This window comes from Carcharodon carcharias, chromosome 3, assembly GCF_017639515.1.
Source record: "Carcharodon carcharias isolate sCarCar2 chromosome 3, sCarCar2.pri, whole genome shotgun sequence".
Lineage (NCBI taxonomy): Eukaryota > Metazoa > Chordata > Chondrichthyes > Lamniformes > Lamnidae > Carcharodon > Carcharodon carcharias.
The window spans coordinates 205,421,980-205,445,646 of NC_054469.1; the positions used below are offsets into that span (position 1 = coordinate 205,421,980).

General features: G+C 41.9%; 1 long non-coding RNA gene across 1 annotated transcript; it reads left to right on the forward strand.

Annotated features, from left to right (window-relative positions):
• Nucleotides 1-1,760: 1,760 nt before the first annotated feature.
• Nucleotides 1,761-22,592, forward strand: LOC121276535. The gene is made up of 3 exons (XR_005942678.1): nt 1,761-1,809; nt 5,509-5,588; nt 20,245-22,592. It is a non-coding gene; the product is annotated as an uncharacterized LOC121276535 (long non-coding RNA).
• The last annotated feature ends 1,075 nt before the right edge of the window (nt 22,593-23,667 follow it).

The window sequence follows — 23,667 nt, forward strand, 5'->3', positions numbered from 1 at the left end:
GCTGTACAACTGTACAATTTACTACCGCTCATTCGGGTGCCTCACTGAATATCCCAGTATTTGAGCACAGTGCTAACTGTGGCTATTCAGACAAGGTATTTAAAAGAAGTGTCAAAGGCTTATTCAGCATGGATTGTACCTGGTTAATTACTTTATTGTGGATGCATTTGAGCTAGTTTCGTGATCAGAACATGGAGAATATGTTAGCAGACGGACGGTCGAATCTTGTTTCAACTATCACACAGAGACTGACAGTGAAATAAGTCTTCAAGAAACGTCAGAAGAATTGGGAGGTCCTTAAAGAGGAAATTCGGTGTAATGTACGCAAACTATGTTCATGCCACATCCAACCAGAGGCTCGATTACAGTACTGCTTGGAAAATTGCAGTTACCTTAACATCAGACGTTGAAAGTACTGGATCTAAAATTTAACCAGTACAAGATGAAGAGAGTGTTTTTCTGGCACCTTAATCTGCAGCAGCTGAAAGAAAGAAAACACTGGACAAAGTGGTGACAAATTAAGCCCAGTTTATAGCCCAGGCATGCAGTGCTCTGTTTGTAAAATTGGATGGTTGATCTGACCATGTCAATTTACTGCCTGGCACATTTGGTGAAAAGTCATCCACAAATATTCTGAAATAAATCATAAGAGAATTGTAAATAAGTGACTACTCATATAATCAAAGAGACAACTCAAATTTTTCTTTGTACCCAAGCAGGGTTAATTTCAATACTCATCACAAACAACTAATTCCTTTATCTATAAAAGAATCTTCTGCACTTGCAGGTGGTTGTCACAGAAAACTCAGCAAGAGATTTTTTTTAATTGTAAAATTATTATAGCTGTGCTTTACTTGAAAGCACTTGGATACAAGCAGGATGGGCTTTGCAAATTTGCACCAGAGGGCGCCAGACGCTTAGTCATGAGCATCAGTCTGGACTGAATTCTGATCAATAACTACAACCATTGCCAGCACAAAATGACTCAATTCATACAGGGTTCCTTATTTACTGTCACAGACGTTCCACCTTGGACAAAGTTCCCTGTGCACCAGAAGGTCTTCTGGGGTGATTGAATTGTCTGTGTAAATGCAGAGTTTCTCAGCTGTCAGGGGGGTCTCTTTCAATTTTGATGCTAAGAACATGCAGGTTGCCCCTAGCAGCTGGACGTGCCATTTTCTAGTGAGAACCAAAAATAAAAATTTATCCAGATAATTCACAGCCAACAGAAAGGCTTCCTTTTTGCATTTCTGCTCTTTGCACACCTCTAGCATCCAAAATGCAACAATTTTTCTCATGTAGGGTTCAATTTCTTTCAGGACACATTTGAAATAAGTCCTCAGAATGTACTTGTCCTCGGTGTGCAGCAGGTCTTGCAGGACTCAGTGGTCAAAGAGAAAGGTGGGGTCCGGGAAGGCTCTCTGGATTCTAGAGGGCGCTGGTGAGAAGTGACTGAAGCATTCTGGGAGAAGTCACCGCAGCCATTGCAACTCAGGAGGTAATCGAGGAGAAGGACTCTTGCATTCAACAGGAGGAAGAGCATCCAACAGAGGGCGCTGGTGAGAAGTGACTGAAGCATTCTGGGAGAAATCACCGCAGCCGCTGCAACTCAGGAGGTAATCGAGGAGGACCCACTGTCAAAGAACGGAATAGCCCCAAACATTACATTGCTGTAGTGTTTCCATCCCTCCCTCCTCCTCAAACCTAAAAAAAAGGAGAGCGAGGAAGAGGCAGTGCCTTCAGGAGTGCACCAGACCTGTGAGGGATACTCTTCTGAAAGTGGATTTTAAAAGAAAAAGCAGCTGATTGGTGAGTAAATCCTGGGAGCAGATTCAGAGGGAGGAGCACCGGAGCGGTGAGTATAAATCTAGCTTACCTCGGGGATTCACGGCCTAGTCTCCAGGGAGCAGACTCGGAGGGAGGAGCACCAGAGCGGTGACCTCGGGGCACAGAGTAACTGAAGCCAAAACTGAAAAAAGTGATGTCACAGGAAAGCTGTGACCTGATTGGCTGGTAGGAAATCTGCACCAAATTTGAAAGAAAAAACACTGCAAAGCTAATTAATAAATTAATTATCTAAGTCGAGATGGCTGGGCAGGTGATGTGCTGTGGCTGTATGATGTGGGAGCTGGCAGATCCCATTGCGAGCCGCAGTGACCACATCTGCAGCAAATGTTGGTTGCTGGAGGAACTCCAGCTCAGAATTGATGAGCTGGAGTCCGAGCTCCGGACTCTGCGGCACATCTGGGAGGGGGAGAGTTACCTGGACACTTTGTTTCAGGAGGTGGTCACACCTGGTAGGTTAAGTATCTCAAGTTCGGTCAGGGTCAGCAGGGTGTGACTGCAAGTGAGGCAGGTAGAGGAATCCTGTGTTCAGGAACAGAGGAGCCTCAGCTCTTGACCTTGTCCAACAGGTACGAGGTACTTACTCCCTGTGTGGATGAGGAACAGGGCTGTAGGGAAGATGAGCCAGCTGACTATGGCACCGTGGCACAGGAGGCCATTCCAAGAGGGGGGAGCAAAAAGACAAGTGGTAGTTGTAGGGGATTCTATAATTAGGGGAATTTATAGTATCCTTTGTAAGCAGGATCAAGAGTCCTGCATGGTTTGTTGCCTGCCCGGTGCCTGGATGAGGGATATTTCTGACCGGCTTGAAAGGAGGGGGAGGATCCAGTTGTTGTGGTCCACGTCGGGACAAATTACATAGGTAAGACTAGGAAAGAGGACCTGTTTTGGGATTATCAGGAACTAGGAACTAAATTAAAGAACAGGTCCTCAAGGGTTATAATCTCCAGATTACTACCCGAGCCACGTGCAAATTGACATAGGGACGCGAGAATAAGGGAAGTAAACACGTGGCTAAAGGAGTGGTGCGGGAAAGAGGGGTTCCATTTCGTGGGGCACTGGCATCAGTATTGGAACAGGAGGGATCTGTACCATTGGGACGGTCTCCACCTGAACTGATCTGGGACCAATGTTCTATCGAAAAGGGTAAATAGGATGGTCAACAGGACTTTAAACTAGAAAGTGGCGGGGGGTGGGGGCGGGCGCAGGGAAGGGTAAAACTCAAAGAAGTATGACTAATGGGAAACAAAGCAGCAGGTTAGTATGGGGGGGGGGGATTCAACTTCATGGAAAATTATGAAAAAACTGAAAAAAAAGGAGAGCCCAGGAGAGGCTATTAAAGTCCCTGCAATTTGAGAGGAAAAAGCTGGAATCAGATGTAACAGTATTACAGTTGAATAAAGGTAACTACAGAGGCATGAGGGAGGAGCTGGCCAGAATTGACTTGGAGATGAGCCTAGCAGGAAAGACAGTGGAACAGCAATGGCAGGAGTTTCTGGGAGTAATTTGGGAGACACAGCAAAAATTCATCCCAAGGAAGAAGAAGCATACTAAAGGGAGGACGAGGCAACCATGGCTGACAAGGGAAGTCCGGGACAGCATAAAAGCTAAAGAGAAAGCATACAATGCGGCGAAGAGCAGTGGGAAACCAGGGGATTGGGAAGCCTACAAAGACCAACAGAGGACAACTAAAAAAGAAATAAGGAGGGAGAAGATTAAATATGAGGGTAAACTAGCCAGTAATATAAAAGAAGATTGCAAGAGTTTTTTTAGATATATAAAGGGTAAGAGAGAGGCAAAAGTGGACATTGGGCTCTGGAAAATGACGTTGGAGAAGTAGTAGTGGAGAACAAAGAAATGGCAGAGGAACTGAATAGGTACTTTGCATAATCTTCACAGTGGAAGACACGCGTAACATCCCCAAAGTTCAAGAGAGGGGGCAGAGATGAGTATGGTGGCCATTACCAAGGAGAAGGTGCTAGGAAAACTGAAAGGTCTGAAGGTGGATAAATCACCTGGGCCAGATGGATTACACCCCAGAGTTCTGAAGGAGATAGCTGAAGAGATAGTAGAGGCGTTAGTGGTGATCTTTCAGGAATCACTGGAGTCAGGGAGGGTCCCAGAGGACTGGAAAATCACTAATGTAACCCCCCTGTTTAAGAAGGGAGTGAGGCAAAAGACTGGAAATCACAGGCCGATTAGCCTGGCCTCGGTCGTTGGTAAGATTTTAAAGTCCATTATTAAGGATGAGATTTCAGAATACTTGGAAGTGCATGGTAAAATAGGGCAAAGTCAGCATGGTTTCATCAAGGGGAGGTCATGCCTGACAAATCTGTTAGAATTCTTTGAGGAGGTAACGAGTAGGTTAGACAAAGGAGAGTCAATGGATGTTATCCACTTGGACTTCCAGAAGGCCTTTGACAAGGTGCCGCACAGGAGGTTGCTCAGTAAGATAAGAGTGCATGGTGTTAGAGGCAAGGTACTAGCATGAATAGAAGATTGGCTGTCTGGCAGGAGGCAGGGAGTGGGGATGAGGGGGTCCTTCTCAGGATGGCGGCCGGTGACTAGTGGAGTTCCACAGGGTCAGTGTTAGGACTTTTCACTTTATACATTAATGATCTAGATGAAGGAACTGAGGGCATCCTGGCTAAGTTTGCAGATGACACAAAGCTAGGTGGAGGGACAGATAGTATTGAGGAGGCGGGGAGGCTGCAGAAGGATTTGAACAGGTTAGGAGAATGGGCAAAGAAGTGGCAGATGGTATACAACGTGGAGAAGTGTGAGGTCATGCACTTTGGTAGGAAGAATAGAGGCATAGACTATTTTCTAAATAGGGAGAGAATTCAGAAATCTGGAGTGCAAAGGGACTTGGGAGTCCTAGTCCAGGATTCTCTTAAGGTTAACTTGCAGGTTGAGTCGGTAGTTAGGAAGGCAAATGCAATGTTGGCATTTATTTTGAGAGGACTAGAATATAAAAGCAGGGATGTGCTGCTGAGGCTTTATAAGGCTCTGGTCAGACCACATTTAGAATATTGTGAGCAATTTTGGGCCCCGTATCTCAGGAAAGATGTGCTGGCCCTGGAGAGGGTCCAGAGGAGGTTCATGAGAACAATCCCAGGAAATGAAAGGCTTAACATATGAAGAACATTTGAGGACTCTGGGTCTATTCTTGATGGAGTTTAGAAGGATGAGGGGGGATCTGATTGAAACTTACAGAATACTGAAAGGCCTGGATAGAGTGGATGTGGGGAAGATGTTTCCATTAGTAGGAGAGACTAGGACCCGAGGGCACAGCCTCAGAGATGAGGAGAAACTTCTTTAACCAGAGAGTGGTGAATCTATGGAATTCATTGCCACAGCAGGCTATGGAGGCCAGGTCATTGAGTGTATTTAAGTCGGAGATAGATAGGTTCTTGATTGGTAAGGGGATCAAAGGTTACGGGGAGAAGGCAGGAGAATGGGGTTGAGAAACTTATCAGCCATGATTGAATGGCGGAGCAGACTTGATGGGCCGAATGGCCTAATTTCTGCTCCTATATCTTATGGTCTTATGGCATTTTCCATGCAGAGGCGCCCCATGTCTGTCTATGTGTGTGTGTTTGTGTGTGTGTTAAGGATGATAGCAATGCAAGCCAATTATTTTTCACTTGTAATACACCCCAGGTCCCTGCTCTCTTCAGGCTTCTGCCAAGGATGGACGGACTCTGCAGTGAGAAACAGACACATCCCTCTAACTGATATCTGTAAGTAAACATCTGTTTTGTTAAAAGCAATATTGAAAAGCTCTTTACATGCAACATTTTCATATTCTGAGTATGATACAGTATTCTAATTTAGCTGGGCTGCCCTTGATACCTAGTCCATTTGAAAAGGGGTCCTTCATCCAAAAAAGTTCAAGGACCATTGTGTATCAGATCCTGCATTACTCGTGACCACATAAGGTACATCGTGCTCATGACGACTTCGACAGGGATTTAGAATTGATAAGCTGCTACAATTAAGCACCTCGTATCCCCAAAAATATCCCCCATTATATGTGTTTTCATATTAACCTGTTGACTTTGACAATTCCCTAGTGTGAGCTGTGACTTAGGTGGTAGCACTGTTGCCTCTGAGTCAGAAACATAAGAAATAGGAGTAGGTCATTTGGCCCCTCTAGCCTGCCCCACCATTCAATAAGATCATGGCTGATCTGCCCAGGCTTCAACTCCTTTTTTATACCAGCTCCTCATAGCCCTCAACTCACCGATATTTCAAAAATCTATTTACCTCCTCTTTAAATACTTTGTGATCTAGCCTCCACAACTCTCTGGGGTGGAGAATTCCAGACATTCACTACCTTCCAAAAGAAGAAATTCTCTCGCACCTGAGTTTTAAATGAGTATCACCTTATTCTGTAACTATGTGAGCTAGTTTGAGATTTCCCCACTAGTGGAAACATCTTCTCAATGCCTACCTTGTCAAGCCCCCTCAGAATCTTGTACCTTTCAATAAGATCACCCCTCATTCTTCTAAACTCTAATGAATAAAGGCCTAACCTGTTGACCGTTCTTGATAAGTCAACCCCTTCATCCGAGGAATCAGCCTAGTGAATCTCTTTTGAACAGCTTCCAATACCAGTATATCCTTTCTTAAATACAGGGGACCAAAACTGTACACAGTACTCCAGGTGTGGCCTCACCAACACCCTATACAGCTGTAACAAGACTTCCCTATTTTTAAACTCCAACCCCTGAGCAATACAGGCCAAAATTCCATTTGCCTTCTTAATTTCTTGCTGCACCTGCATGCTAATATTTTATGCTTTATGCAGAAGAACACCCAGATCCCTCTGTGCTGCATTTTTTGGAGTCTCTTTCCATTTAAATAATAGTCTGCCTTTTGATTCTTTCTACCAAAGTGTATGACCTCACACTTTCCTACATTAAACTCCATCTGCCAAGTTTTTACCCACTCACTCAACCTATCCATATCCCCTTGCAGATTCTTTAGGTCCACATCACAACATGCCTTCCCGCCTACTTTTGTATCGTCAGCAAATTTGGAAACATTACACTCTGCCCCTTCCAAGTCAATAATATAGATAGTAAATAATTGAGGCCCTAGGACTGATCCTTGCGGCATTCCACTAGTTCCGTCTTTCCAACCTGAAAAAGACCCATTAATCCCAACTGTCTGTCTTGTGTGTGTTAACCAATCCTCAATCCATGCTAATACATTACCCCTGATATGGTGAACTTCGATCTCGTGCAATAACCTTTTATGTGGCACCTTATCAAATGCCTTCCGGAAATCCAAATACACTAAATCTGATATCTTTTATCAACTCTGATTGTTATATACTAAAAGAACTCTAGCAAATTTGTCAAGCATAATTTCCCTTTCACAAAATCATGCTAATTGCGTTAAGCTTTTTGAAATGTCCTATTTCTTCCTCAATAATGGACTCTAGTATTTTCCCAACAGCAGATATTAGGCTGACTGGCCTATAGTTTCTTACTTTTTGTCTCTCACCCTTCTTGAACAGGGATGGCACATTAGCAGTTTTCCAATCTGCTGGGACCCTCCTGGAATCCAGTGAGTTCTGGAATATTTTGATCAATGCCTCCACTGTCCCTGCAGCCACTTCCTTTAGAACCCTTGGATGCAGTCCATCAGGTCCTGGTGACCTCTCTACTTTTAGTCCCATTAGTTTGTCAAATACTTCGTCACTCGTGATAGACACTGTTACAAGATCTTTCCTCCCATTAGCTCCTTGCTTTTCTGATATCTTTAGGATGTTTATAGTGTCCTCCACCATGAAGACCAATGCAAAATATTGGTTTAAATTATCTGCCATTTCCCTGTTCCCCATTATCAATTCTGCAGTCACATCCTCCAAGGGTCCCGCACTCACTTTAGCCACTTTCTCTCTTTTTATACACCCATAGAAGCTCTTGCTGTTTGTTTTTATATTTCTTGCCAATTTACTTTCATAATCAATTTTCTTCCTCATTATTAGGTTTTAGGTCATCCACTGCTGGTTCCTAAAGAAATCCCAATCCTTTGGCCTTTACCACTCATTTTTTTCTGCTTTGAAAGCCTCAGTTTTTGATTGGATATTCTCCTTGATCAACTTTGTTAACCACGGGTGGTTCATCCTTCTCATCGAGTCCTTCTTTTTGACCAGAATAAATTTTTGCTGAGCGTCATCCACTGCTCATCCACTGACCTTCCCCTTAGTCTATTTTCCCAGCCTGCTTTAGACAACTCTTTGTTCATACCTCTGTAATTGTCCTTATTTGCTTGCCCTCAAACTGAATTTGAAATTCTACCATGTTGTGATCACTACTTCCTAGAGGATCCTTAACCACGATATCTCTTATTAATCTCACCTCATTACACATTCCTGGATCTAAAATAACCTGTTCCCGGGTAGGTTCTGCAATGTATTGCTCTAAGAAACAATCCCTGATGCACTCTACAAATTCACCTTCCACGTTAACCCTGCCAATCTGATTTGTCCAATCAACATGCAGATTAAAATCACCCATGACAATTGTAGAACCCTTCTTACACACCTTCATTATTTCCAGATTTATACTTTGTCCTACAGTGAGGCAACTCTTCGGAGTCTATAGACGACTTCCACCTGTGACTTCTTCCCCTTGCTATTCCTCATTTCCATCGAAACTGATTCCACATCATGATCTATTGCACCTATATCACTACTCACCACTGCACTGATACCTTCCTTTATTGACAAAGCTACCCCACCTCCTTTTCCTTTTTGCCTATTTTTCTGGAAGGTAAAATACCTTTGAATATTGAGTTCCCATTCTTGGTCGCCCTGCAACCATGTCTCTGTAATAGCTGTCAATTCATATTCATTTATTTCTATTTGTGCAGTCAACTCATCTATCTTGTTACAAATGCTGTGTGCATTCAGATAAAAAGCCTTAAGCTTTGACTTCCTCCCATTATTGCTCATTCTGGTTCTAATTTCTGCTGCACTCTTCTGCTTATATTTTCTTCTCCTTCCTGTCACTCTTTGATTATCATTCATCTCTTCACTACCCTGCATCTCCGCTCTCTCATTTATTTTTGATTTTTTAAACTTCCCTTCAATTGAACCCTCCCCCCACTAATTAGTTTAAAGTCCTATCTACAACCCTAGTTATATGATTCGACAGGACACTGGTAACAACATGGTTCAAATGAAGCCCGTCCCAACGGAACAGCTCTCTCCTTCCCCAGTCCTGGTGCCAACGCCCCATGAATTGGAACCCATTTCTCCCACACCAATTTTTGAGCCACGCATTTACCTTATTCCAATTTGCATGTGGTTCAGTGTGAAGATGTAATAATGTCTATAATGTTGTTGGAAATTATTCAGTCACACTTCAAAACACGAGGACATAAATCTAAGCTGACACTACAGTGCAGTAGTGAGGGAATGCTACATTGTCAGAGGTGCCATCTTTTAGATGAGACATGAAACCGTGACCCCGTCGGCACTCTCAGGTAGATGTAAGTGACCTATGGCACTGTTTTAGATTAAAATCAAGTCCTGGCCAACATATACCTCAACATTACAGAAGTATACTAATTGGTCATTTTCACATGGTTTGTGGGACCTTCCTGTGCACAAATTGGCTGCTGTATTTCCTACGTTGCAATGGTGACTACACTTCAAAATTACTTCATTGGCTGTAAAGCACTTTGAGGCATCCTGTGGTAGTGAAAGGCACCATATGAATGCAAGTTTTTTTTTCTTTCTAAACATGCAACATCATAAATTTAATTTTTTTGAAGTATGCACATCACACTATTTTCATTTAAAAATAAAAAACTCCAATTTTCCAGCTCTAATTATCTACATAAGTGATTTGGACTCATGAATCAGAAATGTGAGGGTACAACTAATTAGGATAGGTTGAACAGGCTGCAACTCTTTCTATAGGTGGTGAGAAGGCTAAGGGGTGACCCCAATAGAGATCTTTAACCATCTGAAGGTGCTTGACAGAGTGGACATAGAGACTAGAACACCATTGGGTAGAGCTTATGCTACAGCTATACAAAGATCTCGTTAGACCAGACCTCATCACATCTTAGGAAAGATATATTTGCTTTGAAGAGGATGCCGCATAGGTTTACTGGAATGATACATAGATTCTAAAGGGTTAAATTGCAAGGAGAGATTACACAAACTAGGGCTTTATTCCCTGGAATTTAGAAATTAAAGAGTGATTTGATCAAAGTTTTTAAGATATTAGAGGGAATAGATAGGGTCAACAGCAATAAACTATTTCTGCTTATTGGGAGTTAGGGCAAAGTCTAAATATTAGAGCCTAGACCTTTCAGGAGTGAAATCAGGATACACTTCCACATACAAAATGTGATTGAAGCTTGGAACTCTCTTCCACAAACAGCTACATTAATTGTAAATTTTAAGTCTGAGGATCAATAGTTATCCAAAGATATTAAAGGATATAGAGTTACATCACAATCATTCAATGATAGAACAGACTCAATGGGCTAATTGGCCTATTCCCCTACAATGTTTTCACTTGAGGCACAATCCAAAACTATAAATAGAAGATAGTCACTTATAAATCAAAAAATAAATGGAGGGAAGATTTCTTTACTCAGTGACTGACTAGATGTGAAACATGGGATGTTTGAGGCAATTAAAATAAATGCATTTAAGGGAAGCTAGATAAGTATGCTAGAGAAAAAGGAATAGGAGGATATGATGATAGCTTGAGATGATGCATGGTGGGGGCAGAAGCACTGGTCTAGATCAGTTGAGCCAAATGGCCTGAATTGGTGCTGTAAAATTGTATATAACTCTATACCACATTATTTAAAACAGTTATTGGAACATCGTTGCCTGTGGTCAATTGAAACTCCACTCAGTGAGAACAAACCCTAAAATGGAAAGGAACTTTTAAAAGGTTGAGCTCATGTAAGGTTAAAATCTTGGGGCCAGGGAAATTGTAGAGAGAATGTTCACCCAAGTGAGGGTCACAGTCTGGATAGGACCCAGTCTTAGAACACATTCCAAAATTCGATAGATGTGAAGCTCTATTGAAGAGGTGTCCAGGTCCTTCCATTCCTTGCTCGCAATCCGAGGGGACAGCTTTAGGCCTTGTCTGGAGATGGGAATCCTGCCCAGCCAAAGGCCCAGTCGAAGTCACAAGGGCTGAGAACTTCGCATTCTGCAAGGTACCTACCTTCCAAATGGCACAATGGCTTGCTGGAACTGGGGCAATGATCTATTTTGTTAAAGTTGAGACCTGCATTTCCCTTCAGGGAAAAAGAATATAACATTCTGCACATTATTTGTGCCTTCTTGGGCCTCTTGCTACAATTGGAGCTCTATGGTACCACCCCCTGATTTTCTATCAATAGGCAAACTGCAAACTCTGTTGGGTCAGCAACCAATCATTTGAGAGGGTGATCCACTTGTTTGATGTAGACTTGAGATTCTCTCCCAGTTATTCAGCCTCCAGTTAAAAATAGGGGTTAAATTATTGGAGAAATTGTTGATGGAGGACCAATTTTCTGAATCTTGTGAGCAGTGGTGGCAATGGTGAATAGATTGACAGCTGGGATCAGAAGGTGCCAGAAGAAACCTACAGCAGCATCAAGTTGGGGGAATTTTCGAGTATAGTGACAATCCGCTCATCATTGCCACCACGGCTCGAAAGATTCAGGAAATTGGTCCTCCATCAACAACAACTACAGTAGTTTGACTCCTATTTTTAATGGGAGTGGAGTAGAGACAGGGGAAGACAGGACACACCTCCCCTACCTTTTTTTTAAAAAAACAGCAATAGCAAGGTCCAGTCCTTGAATGTTAGTAAGTAGGTGAATGGGCAAGGCGAGCAGGGTTGGAGAGGTGCGTGAGGTAGGTAGGTGGATAGGAGGTGCGGTGGCTGTAATTGATAGTCAGCTCAGGAGGTAGTTAGGTCAGGTTGGGAGGGATAGCCCAGTCTGGTCAGGGGTAGTCGCCTGGTTAGGGGCTAACTGAACTGTGTTCGGGTATTCAGGCAATCAGAGGTTAGTTAGTGGTACGCTGATTCAGGTAGCAGTCAGTGGGTTAGTCACTTGGGGTCAGGGATAGCCGGGTCAGAGGGTTGTTTGGGTAGTTGGGGGTAGTGTGTTGTGGAGTTACCCAGGTGTTAGATTAGGTTTTAAAACTGTATAAATGGTTCCTGAGGAACTATTCAGTTAAGTACCACAGAACTGTTTGAAGTCTTCAATTCTAGCTTTGTGCTGAAGACATTCGCTGAGGGTCCTGGGCAGGGTGGGGGGGTGGGGTGGGGGGGGGGGGGTTTTGGGACACAGGGGAAAAAGAGTTGCCCATTGGAAGTTTAAACTTCTGGACAATTCCCACATAGATCCGCACATCAGGAATTTCACAGGACCCTGACAGGCATCTTCATTCGTACGTCTGGTCTCCGGCAACCCAGAGACGGGAAGATTTGACCCAAAGATTACAAACACATGGATTGTCTTTCCATATGTTGCATTGCAAATGGCCTCAAGAGGGAGCTGTTGTATGAAAAGTAAACTCTGTTCCTAATGCTGTTAATCTGCCATGGCTATTCACTCCACTAATTTGTCAACCTTTAGTCATGGATTACTCTGTCTCATTTCCAAATGAAACAACTGCTTAGACAAAAGAAAGATTTTTTTTTAAACCATTCTGCAGCTCTGCTACTTGGCATTTTTCTTTCAAGCACAATGTGACAAATGAGGCATGAAAATGGTTTCCTATCTGCCATCCAAGATCAGGTAGGTCCAATAAAGCACAGTAATAGGGTAAATGTGAAAGAAATCTAAGAGTTTGGCTCAGTGGTAATATTTGCCTCTGATGCAGTAGCTTAGAGGCTCATACACGCCGTCAGGACTCGAACACAATCTAGGCTGAAGTGCTACACTCTTGGAAGTATTGTCTTTCGGATGAGGCATTAAACTGCGTGTTCACATGAATGTAAAAGCACGATTTGAAGAAGAGCAGGAGAGATCTCCTGGCATCCTACCAATACTAAGCTCAAGCAACTTAAGAACAGGTTAACTGGTCGTTCATCTCATGGCTGTTAATGGTATCATTGTGTAATTTGGCTATTAACATACCAACAACAAAAGTGGATATTGAAATGTTTTGAGATATCCTAAAGGTGTCAAATGTGATATAAATACAAGCTTGTTTTTAAAGGGTTTTTGAATTCAATTTTGAGCAAATTCATATCTTCATAGAGACCAGAACACAGGCACTAAATAGAAGATAGCCACTAACAGATAAAATGCATAGTTTAGGAGGAATTGCTTTACAGTACTGAAATATGGAATTAACTGCCAAAGTGGTTGAAGTTAGTACTGACACAAGAGGTTTAATGTATATGTCAGGGAGAAGGGGAGAGAGATAGATAGAGACAGGGATAAAAATGAGAGGAGAATCAGAGCAGAAATGCAGCATAGAGCAGTTGGATCTAATGGCTTGTTTTAATGCTATATGTAATTCCACGTAAAAAGAAATCCTCAGTACTGCACTGGAATGTCAGCCTCGACTTTGTGCTAAAAAAAAATGCTAAACACAGCTGTGGGCTCTTTCAGCATTATTATAAATAATGGTATTGAAACCTGGCCTCCATACGTCTACAAACAAGCACATTTGGAATCTACCTTGATATGGGCTTCAAGGGTCTCACTGCAGCCTGTTGGCAGGCAGATAGGACAATTTGCTGATGGAGTTCGCTGCAGTAGCATACCAGAAGAGCCTTGGGTGAGGGTGCCACTTCTAGGGGCAACCCTCTATCCTGGTGTTGATTACAGATCTGTATGTCTCAAAGAAATCTTAGTATTCTGTAGGTTAATTAAGTCTTTATTAACTACTAGAACTATTTACACAAGCTAGGAGCTGTCTCCATGCTCAGGTCTATGCATGTCTCTGCTCAACACCACACTGACTGGACTTCTTCAGATTGAGCTTAGACCTGATGCACTCCAATAATTTCAAAATTCCCTTCAAGGACATCCAGTTTGTCATTAAGTTGGACTCATCTCAGGGCTAAGCCTATCTGGCAAGTTAGACTTTTGGTCCATCATTTTTTTTTTTGCAGTTATAACTTTAAACATTGCTGCCCTTTTAAGAATGGCTGTGCAGTAACCGTTTTTATTCTCTCTGCTCGATTTTCCGCGATTGTTGGGTTTCGGTGGGCTCACATTGCATATGTTTTAACTCAGCAGGAAACAAGAATCTTGCACCATCTAGGGGGTTTAAATCAGAGACTTGTGCTGAAAGGAGATTCCATTCTCTTTCAGTTTTTAAACTTTTTATGGATTTCAAGATGGCGTTGCTGTTCAATTGTCAGCTTTGGTGGGCTCTGCATGATGGCAAGGGCACTCTCCTTGAAAAGAAAATTTAAACAATTGTTGCCTGGATCGGGTTCCAACTGACTCCTTTTGTTCAGTGTTTTACTTTTTAGACTCACGAGTCAGTCAAATTCTAGCTTCTGCTTGCTTTATGCCAAGCTTGACAGTCGTGACGGTTCTGAAGTATTTAGTTAATTCTTTTTCACTTTTTTTTTTTCTCCTGATGAGCTGAGGCCACGTGTTCAGGCTCCAACTCAGGGATTAGCTTTTAGCAATGGGTTTCTTTCAACTGTACTTCTGATGCTGAATTACTTTGAGCTCTCAGGGCTTGTTGCAGTCTAGAATTTTAAAAGGTTTAACTCAACCTTGCAGGCTCTGCACTCTGAAGCTGGAATACCAAAGAAATTCAATGACATTTTCTGCTGCAGTAAGGAATTTTAAGTCTCTGCATTCAGCTTCCAGGGCTTTCTCTGGAGCATTTTCAGGCAATTCTTTCCTTTGTGCCTCTGCTTTTTAAGTCAGAAAGCTTTGAAGTTTTTCTTAGTCTTCCAGCATTTCAGTTTGCCTCTGCATTTTAGCAAGGTCCTGCATTTTTAATCCCACTGCTGCCATGTTGTGAGGGTGTTGGTTATGGATCTGTATGTCTCAAAAGAAGATTAATTAGTCTTCTGTAGGTTAACTAAGCCTTTATTAACTGAGAACACTATTTATGTACAGTAAAAGGAACATGCTAGGAGCTGTCTCCACGCTCAGATCTATACATATCTCTGCTCAACGCCACTGATCCCTGGGACTGGGTCTTGTGCCTTCTTACATCACTATGTAGGTGGTACTGTATTCAGTCCTACATTAACCCAAAATGTGACAGACCCTCATACCACAACAGGCACCCCACTCAAATGATCCACGTTGAGTCAAAAAGTGGATGGACCCGGGCACTCACTACTGTAGCAGTTCAGAATTACACCAAATCACCTCAGACATCCAGCAGCCAACTCATCTTCACCCATTAGGATAGGTAACCACCTGTATATCCCTTTAATCTCTTTCCTTGCCGAATTTGACTTTGTTCAGAAATTTCACCTGTCCCATTTATACAGGAAATGTAGGAACACAACGAGCAAGAGGTAGTACAGGTTCGGTGTGTTGGAGGGGATTTGAAGGTTAAGTGAACTGGATCTCCATTATATAATTCATGTTGGGGTAATAATGGAACTGGCATCCCCCAAGGTTCAGCTTCAGTCTCCGACCATCCACCCCCCCCCCCCCCCCCCCCTCCCCTGCTCCATGGTGACTCCTTTCCTGATAACATTAACTGTGCAGCCCTTGCTATCATTTTTCAGGTTATTACAGCAGGAGACCCCAAAATCTTTGTTTCAATAAGCTTACTGTGTGCTCTATTTTTATTATTTTTCTGTATAACCTTGCATATTGTATAGTTTGGGCTAGGGAGGGGGGAAAAACCCAACCAGGTGACAGACATCTTTCCCCCATAGCCTTATTCCTCCAAATATCTAATATTTGATGCTATTCTATGAAAGATTCAAAATGATTATCCACTGGGGATTCAATAGCTCAGGAACTTTTCCCTTTGTTCTTAGTCCTACTGCCATGTGCTGAATTATATTTATTCATCATCTGCTAATATTCTTCCTTTTACCTTGAAGACTCATCTCCAATAGGAGTAGCTGGTTAGGAACAGAAGCCCTAATTTACCCAGCTATATTGAACCCAATTGTAGCGTTCCTACCAGTCCTTAGGTAAGATAACTAAGTGAATGGGGAATGAAACCCATTATCTTCCTAGTCTGACTGAGCTGCTTACTAGGTCAGAATTTGCCCTTTGAATACTATGCCTAGGCTTATGGTACCATCCATTCAACCTTTTCTCAAAATCAGAAATCATTAAATTTTCAACTGAGAATACTACCATATAATTCTGTTCTGATCAGCATCCAAACACCTTCAAGCAGCCAGCTCAATATTGTAAATCACACTACACTATATTTCAAGAATCCTGTACAGTTGAGTTACATTGGACTGTTCTACAAACATCACCTAATTAACTTGATAAGGCAGCAAAGAGATCTAAAGATAGTTTTGAGAAATCAACTTCTGGAGAGGTTAAACATTCAGCTCATCTGGCCAGGCCAGAGCTGTGGAGGGATTAAACTCAACAACAGCACCACCGCACCCCCATACTCAAAGAGACATGAAGCTGTTGATTCTGGATTACCACTTGCCTGTTGCTTCCGATGCAGAAAGCGCACCTTGCGCTACTTGTTCATTATGCCTGTAGCACGTAGCCAGTGCTAGTTGTACTATCGAGCAGATACACACCTCAGCAGAGAACCCAAAATCGAAAGACACCAGCTCCAGTTAGTTAGCTTGCTCTTCTTAAAGAGAACTTAGACAGCTTCCCATATCTAAAAACTCGATGAGGCAGATGAAGCACATGCTTACATTTGTTTCCCATCGCTTGCTTTTCCTAGAACAGGTTGGTAGCCTGAAGTCAAAGGTTATAACTTGAGGGCACCACTCTGCATCAAGCATAGTTTGGTTGACCAGGAGTCTCTCCCATTCTTACCACCTGCCATAGGTGTATTGGAAGGATTTGAAGCATAATCAACCAGTTTGGCCATATTATGAACACTTCCCCTGGCCATCAGGTCCTGGAGTGGAACTCAAACCTGGAGCTTCTGGCTCAGAGGCAGGGATGCTACCCATTGTGCCCCAAGACCTCGCCCTTTAAAGCCAACCCATTGGGGACTGTCAATTTTCTTCTTTTTACCTTGAAGATTTTGATACATGCTAGGAGCAGGTGAAGTCATTCCACAATTAATTTGGACCTGGATAAGACAAGAATGGCACAACATGGGAGAGTGTGGGCTCTGACATTTTCCAACACTGAACTGGAGGCATTGGTTGAGAAGGTGCAGAGGAAGAGAGCAGTGTCCTCCAGACAAATTCTCCAAAGGCAGTGAGATAGTAGATAGCTGTGGTGACCAATGCCAGGAGTCAAGCTTGAAGGACCTGCATGCAGGGCCACAAAAAGCTCAATGACTTCACACAAATGTCTCTTAAAATAAAATATCCCATCAACCACACCATTATCCTCAGACACTGTTCATGCACCACATTCCTACTCACCTACCAACATTCTTTATCAATTAAAACTCATACCCAAAACATTCACTTTACCCTCGCACAGCACTGAAGCAAACCTCTCACTCATCTCTCTTCTTGCAAACATTGCCAGCTATTCAACTATGACAGCCACATCCCCCAAACACATTGCAACATTCACTGACTGATACACTTGCCTCCTTTTGTGTAGCAAGCAGAGTGAGCAGGCATCTTTGAAAATTATCCATTGCTCCATGGTGCAGGGTGCCATTGACTGCATGCATGTCACTTTACAAAGGAGCACAAGGACAGACATTAAGGGAATGAACAAGAGTGATTCACTAACATTTGTAGTGTGATGGAATCCATGATTTCAAAACTTGTATTTTTTGGATGAGACTTGAACTGACAGGGAAACTGGAACTCAGGTTTCTAGGAAGAGAGACTGAAACGTTAGGTTTCTGTAGAGACCACAAACGATAGAGCCATCAGAGTTCAAATCCAGTGATGTAGAGCAGGCAGGCTGAAGGCATAGGAAGGCTGAATCTTGAAGCAAAGATAAAGATTAAAATTACTCCAGTGCTTCAGTTATTTTAAAGGGATTGATTGACCAGCACCGATCATACAGTGCACAGAGTGGTTACAGTGGGTTCGGAGAAGTGTTGCTGGTGGATCCACACCGTGAACTCAGTTGAGAGTGGAGTGGAGGTGCTGCAGAAGTGTGTCATTTTGGTGAAAACCATGCCATAGAAATAAGGTTAGTTAGGAGCAGCTGTTGGATAAGGATCACAGGCTAAAGGCTCAAAGGAAAGGAGAAAGAATGCTAACGGAGGAAGTTCAGGGCTTTGCAACTAAAAGTTGGGGCCACATATGCTGAAGGGGACTGCCTAGTAAATCTGATATCTCTATTTTAGTATAGGCTAGTTATAGGCTTATGTTGACCACAATTTGCCTGTTAATTAATCTAATCTATGTTGATTTGGTTCAATTAATGAAATTATAGAAGTAAAATCTTGTCCATTGCTTCTCCCGTTGATGTCATTCAGCAAATTTGATTCTTTTGGTTGGTTCGATTGATCAGAATTAGGCTGCGAAACAGTTTCACTGGAACTTTCCAGAATTTAAACCAAGATCTCACATTTATTTTTGTGGTAGACATTGAAGAAAAATAAAAAACCACCAGAGTACCTTTGATGCTTATGCTCTCTGGAGAGAGGATTTTCCCCTTTGCCTTGAAACAGTTGATGAAAAAAATAATAATTTGAAGGCTCTAACAGAGAAAATGGAAGTCAGTTTGAAATCAGGAGTTAAGGCTGCAGAGATCATTGAAGAATTGGCTCGTCACTTGAAGCTAGAAGAATAAAAGTATATTTCTGCTAATACTTAAGTGCAACTAGCCACACTTCAATTAAAATTCAAAAGCAAAAGATTAGAAAGGGAAAACTTAGAATTAGAAATAGAAAAGCTCCGAATGTGCATTGGAGAAGAAAAGGTGAAGATGACCTACGGCCAACTCGTGTTTTGATTTGACAAGGAAGATTCACTTGATACCCAAATTCAGTTGAAAGGGAATCATTCGAGAAAATTGTCAGAAACCCGAATTAGGCTACGCTCCTACAGAATGTATAGGGAAAGCTTTGGAGGTGTACTCATCTTTTCAGAAGAGCACTCGGGTTTAATTGCTGTTCTCCAGCATGGAGAAGAGTTCTGTTCTCAATGCTCATGTCAGTACCAGAGGCCAACAGACAAATTTAGAAATTTTAAAAAGGAAACAGGGTCAGACCTGTGGGATTTGCTGGACAAAAGGAACTGGTGTTTGATAGGTAATATAGAACGATGAAGGCTACAAAAGACTGAGAATCTTAGGGAGGGAAGTGATTCTGATGAAAAAATTGTTGCTTTGGGAATAAGGTCCCACCTAGAAAAACATAAAATTTATAAAAGGAAGCTGCTTTAGGTACAAATGAATGACTCAAGCATACATATGAACATGTGAATTAAGAGTAGACCACTTGTCCCCTTGAACCTGCTCCACCATTTGATCAGATTATGGCTGATCTGATTATGGCTTCACCTCTAATTTCCTGTTTGCTCCCTTTGCCCTTTGACTCCCTTGTCAATAAGAACCTAACTCAGGCTTAAAATATTTTGTGATTCCACCTCCACTGTTCTCTGGGGAAGAGAATTACACAAACTAACATGGAGAAAATATTTCTCTTCATCTCAGTCTTAAATAGGAGACTTATTTTTAAACTATCCTAGTTCTAGTCTCCCCTATAAAAGGGATACATCCTCCCTGCATCTACCCTGTCAAATCCTCAGGGTCTTACATGTTTCAAGATAATCTCTCATCTATTAGTAACAGGCCCAGGTTTGGAATCTTCCTTAGAAACTGGAGTGAAAGGAGGTTTGATAATGAAAAAAATTCTGGCTCTGATGAGGAACATGGCAAAGGTGAAAACACAGGCACTCCTCAGGTGATAAAAAGGAAGTCCAGATGACAAGTTTTATTCGAGGTGACTGACGTGTCCTTTGTTAATGATAAAAATAGCATGTAAAGGTGGTGTTGGAAGTGGAAAAACAAGAATATGTAGAATCACATGGCATTCCCCCACCTGAAGATTGGTAAAGTGCATAATAAGCAGATAATTTCTCCCATGGTTTTTGATTTGTGCAGAAAAGTTCTCTGTTTGAGTAAAGCACCCCATTTTGCATGGCGAGGCGGGCAAGTCAATTGTTATCCTTAGAAATACAGGGGTGACACAGTTACAGAGGTTAGTAGGTGACATGAATTTCTCTCCAAGTATTAATGGAAATTATTTACATGTTCTCTTGTATACGGTTGATTGAAAATGTGACTTCACCACTGCTCTGGTTACCGTTGGTGTGACTCCTAATTTGCCTATTGGAGCTGTGGGTTTTTTGCTGAGAGGAAAAAAAAGACTTACAAAGGCAAGGTAAATGACAATAAAAAGTATTGACATCTGCACTGGATTCAGGAAAGTCCACTAAACTAGTACTTACAGGAAAAGCTGGCTGACTGGAAGAAACAGATTTACTCATTATGGAATCTACTGCTAAGATTGATGTTGTTACTAAAGATGTGCCAGAAGAATTAGACACACTGCTTGCTAGTTTTAAAATGACTGGAGTATCAAGCTAAGGGAAGAAAAAAAATATTGGCAGTTGAAGAGGCATTAAAACAACTTGAACTAGAACTGCATACAAATCATTTACAAGATGTGGCAAGGCTTGGCCTAAATAGCCAAGTGGTTATGGTACTGGGTTTGTAACCCCAAAATCAAGAGTTCAAATCTCACAATGGCAAACTACAAAACAATGTAACTTCATCTGAAACAGATGGAAACGTGTTTGTACTTGAAAGAGTTACAAGATGTGGCAAAGCAGATAGCAACAGTATTAAAAAGGCTGTGATGATAAATGAAAGAAACATGCATCGAAGGAAATTCAGAAAGCTGGAAAAACTCAAATTAGAACTTCAGAAAGCAGCTAAAGCTGAATTGGCAAAAGTTCAAACTCAGTGGAAAAAGTATTACCAAGCTTTCTTAGCTGAACATTGAAATAAACAGAATGGAGTTCTTAAAACAGCTAAAGAGGACTTAAAAAAACAGAAAAAAGGGACTTGCTTGCACAAAAGGAGGCAGAATTAAACCTGTGTCTCCTGGAAAAGCAAAAGGAATGGTCAGCTATGAAAGAAATTAATTGAAAATGCTTCCAAATTTGAACAATGTCGGTCAGTTGCAGATGCAATTCAGAATAGACATTAAAAATCATACGGACCTGGAAGAAAATGGAGATTGGGAGCTAGAACCTGAGCAGCAAGTCAGTTTTTGAAATTGAAAGAACCGAGACCAGCAAAGGAAACCCTGATGACAGCTTGGTGTCCGTCCAGCTTCAAAGAAGAGCAATGGAAATCGTTGAATATAGAGTACAAGAAGCAATAGGATTGCAAATTTCTCCTTCATAGCAGCTAGTACCCAGAAGGCAGATGGATTACCAGCAATGTTGTTCTTGACAAGATTAGCCAGACCAAACAAATTGCAAGACCTCACGAATGCTGTCCCGTAGCCCAGACTTCACACCCTATGTAGATTTTGGAAGGCAGCCACAATGTGGACAAGTAGGAGCAATGCTCAATGTTGAAACAAGTGGACAAAGTGATAAAAGTTGAACAAAGTAGATGAGGAAGAACAGTGCTAAATGTTGAACCAAGGAGGTCACAGCATGGGGAAAAGAGAGAACCAAGGACAATTATTACAAAAAAACTGTAAATGATGATATCCTGTTGTACAATTCCATAAGTGTATTAAGAGAATCTAAAAGGCAACATGAGGAATACAGAACTGAAAAGGAAGCTCAGTTTAGGAAATGAATTGTCTGAACCTCAACTCAAAACATTTACAACAAAAGCTGAGAAATTTTATACAAAAGAAAAACCAAATACAATGTGGTCTCTGGAAAAGAAAACTCAAGTCCTGAATACCAGCTCTATGAGGAACAATGCAAGGAGCAACCACAGAAATTTCAACAGGAAGGTCAGCAGCTCAAGGAAAAGCCAGAGAAAGTGTATGGGCAGCTCCAGCACACTGTTCATGAGCACAAAGAAAGCTCTTTTAAAGAACCATAACGATAATGTAAAATGAAAAAAGGAGTGGATCTAATTAGACGACAAAGAAAATGAATCAACGCACTGGAAAAAAATTGTTTACAGGAAATTTGAACTCCAAGAATTCATGCAAGTTGATCTCTGAATCCTAATGATCACATTTGTTTGGTTATTTGTTAAGCCCTTATAATTCTGTAAATATGATATCTATAATTGTGGAATGATAAAAATGTTACCAATGTATAAGCAGCTATGTTGAAATGTTTATGATTAAGAATTTGGCTGCTTTTTGAAACTTTTTCCCCCCTCCCACCAAAAAAAGCAGTACAGGGGAGGAAGGGTGATGGAATCTATTTTGTTTTGGGTCAGACCCTAACTGACAGAAGAACTAAACCTTCAGGTTTCTAGGGGAATGGGAACCAAAACTGAAATGGAAACTCCATGTTTCTGGAGAAACAAACTGGTTGAAACCAGATAAAAGACCAGTGTTATCCAAACTCAGATACTGTGAGGTAGAGGAGGCAGTCTGAAGGGGCAGCAAAGCTGGATCTGAGTGCAGAAATAAAAGAAAAATAGTTACTGCCATGCTTCAGTTTTTTTTTTTAAAATCATATTTTGACCAGCGCCAACACAGAGTGCACTGGGTTGACACCAAGGGTTTAGATAAGGATAAAAGATAATGTCGGTATATCCATGCTATCATTGTTGTGAACAATGCTGAACTGGTTCCGGAGAAGTGTGTCATTTTGGTGAAGACTGTGCCTATGGAACTGAGGTTGATTGGGTGCTGCTGTCGTCTGAAGATTGGAGGCTAAATCCTCAAAGGGAGGATTTGTCCTTTGGTTTTCTCATTCGGGTAGTTCAGTAAATTCGATTTGATGATCGTCACATAGACCATAACAGTGTGTAAAATGGCTCTCTGATTTACAAACTTGGTTTGGAAAGGTTTTAGCTTTTATTTTTGCATTGTGGCCAAGCAGACTTGATGCTGGCCTTAAGGTGTGGGACTATTGGTGGATGAGGAATTTGGGATGTGCTTCACTAAGTATTACACTCCAAGGGAGATGTTTACAGATAGCCAAGACACAGGATTAGGTTGCCTCAACCCTTCCTCAGCTGAACACTACTTCTGGTGTCAAGGACTGTACTCTCAAGATAGCAAAGTTGTGCAGCACATGGTAGACCACTTCAAATCTGGACATATGCTCTGCACTCTGCATTGTGGCCAGAAGCATTGTTTCAATGGACCACAGACACTCTTATCCTTTGATCTGGCAGCATAGCTTTCACTGTAAGCCAGCTGCCCACGAGTGCATGGGTTGCACACCAGAGTCATTAGTCACATGGTCAATGGATAACCCTGGTTACCCAATAGTGACTCAAATACAGATGGCACAATAAACTGCCACAGGATGAAATTACTAGGAAATTGGGTATTGATCTGCATAATTCACTGCCTATGGCTGCATATCAACTGGACATTGAGGGAGTGGAAGCCGTTTCAGTTGTAGTATCTCAAGAGGTGAGCTGAGGTGCCCAGAAAGCAACAGGAACAAAGTCACTGGCACCTGGGGAGGCTGGCAATGTTTAAAGCTGCATGCTCACTCTGGCAACTATGTTCTGACAAGTCAGCTGTCTGAATAGAGTCAGTGGTGTCCCTCAAACAACTGTGAATGGCAAACATTTGATGTCAGGTGATGGCAGATT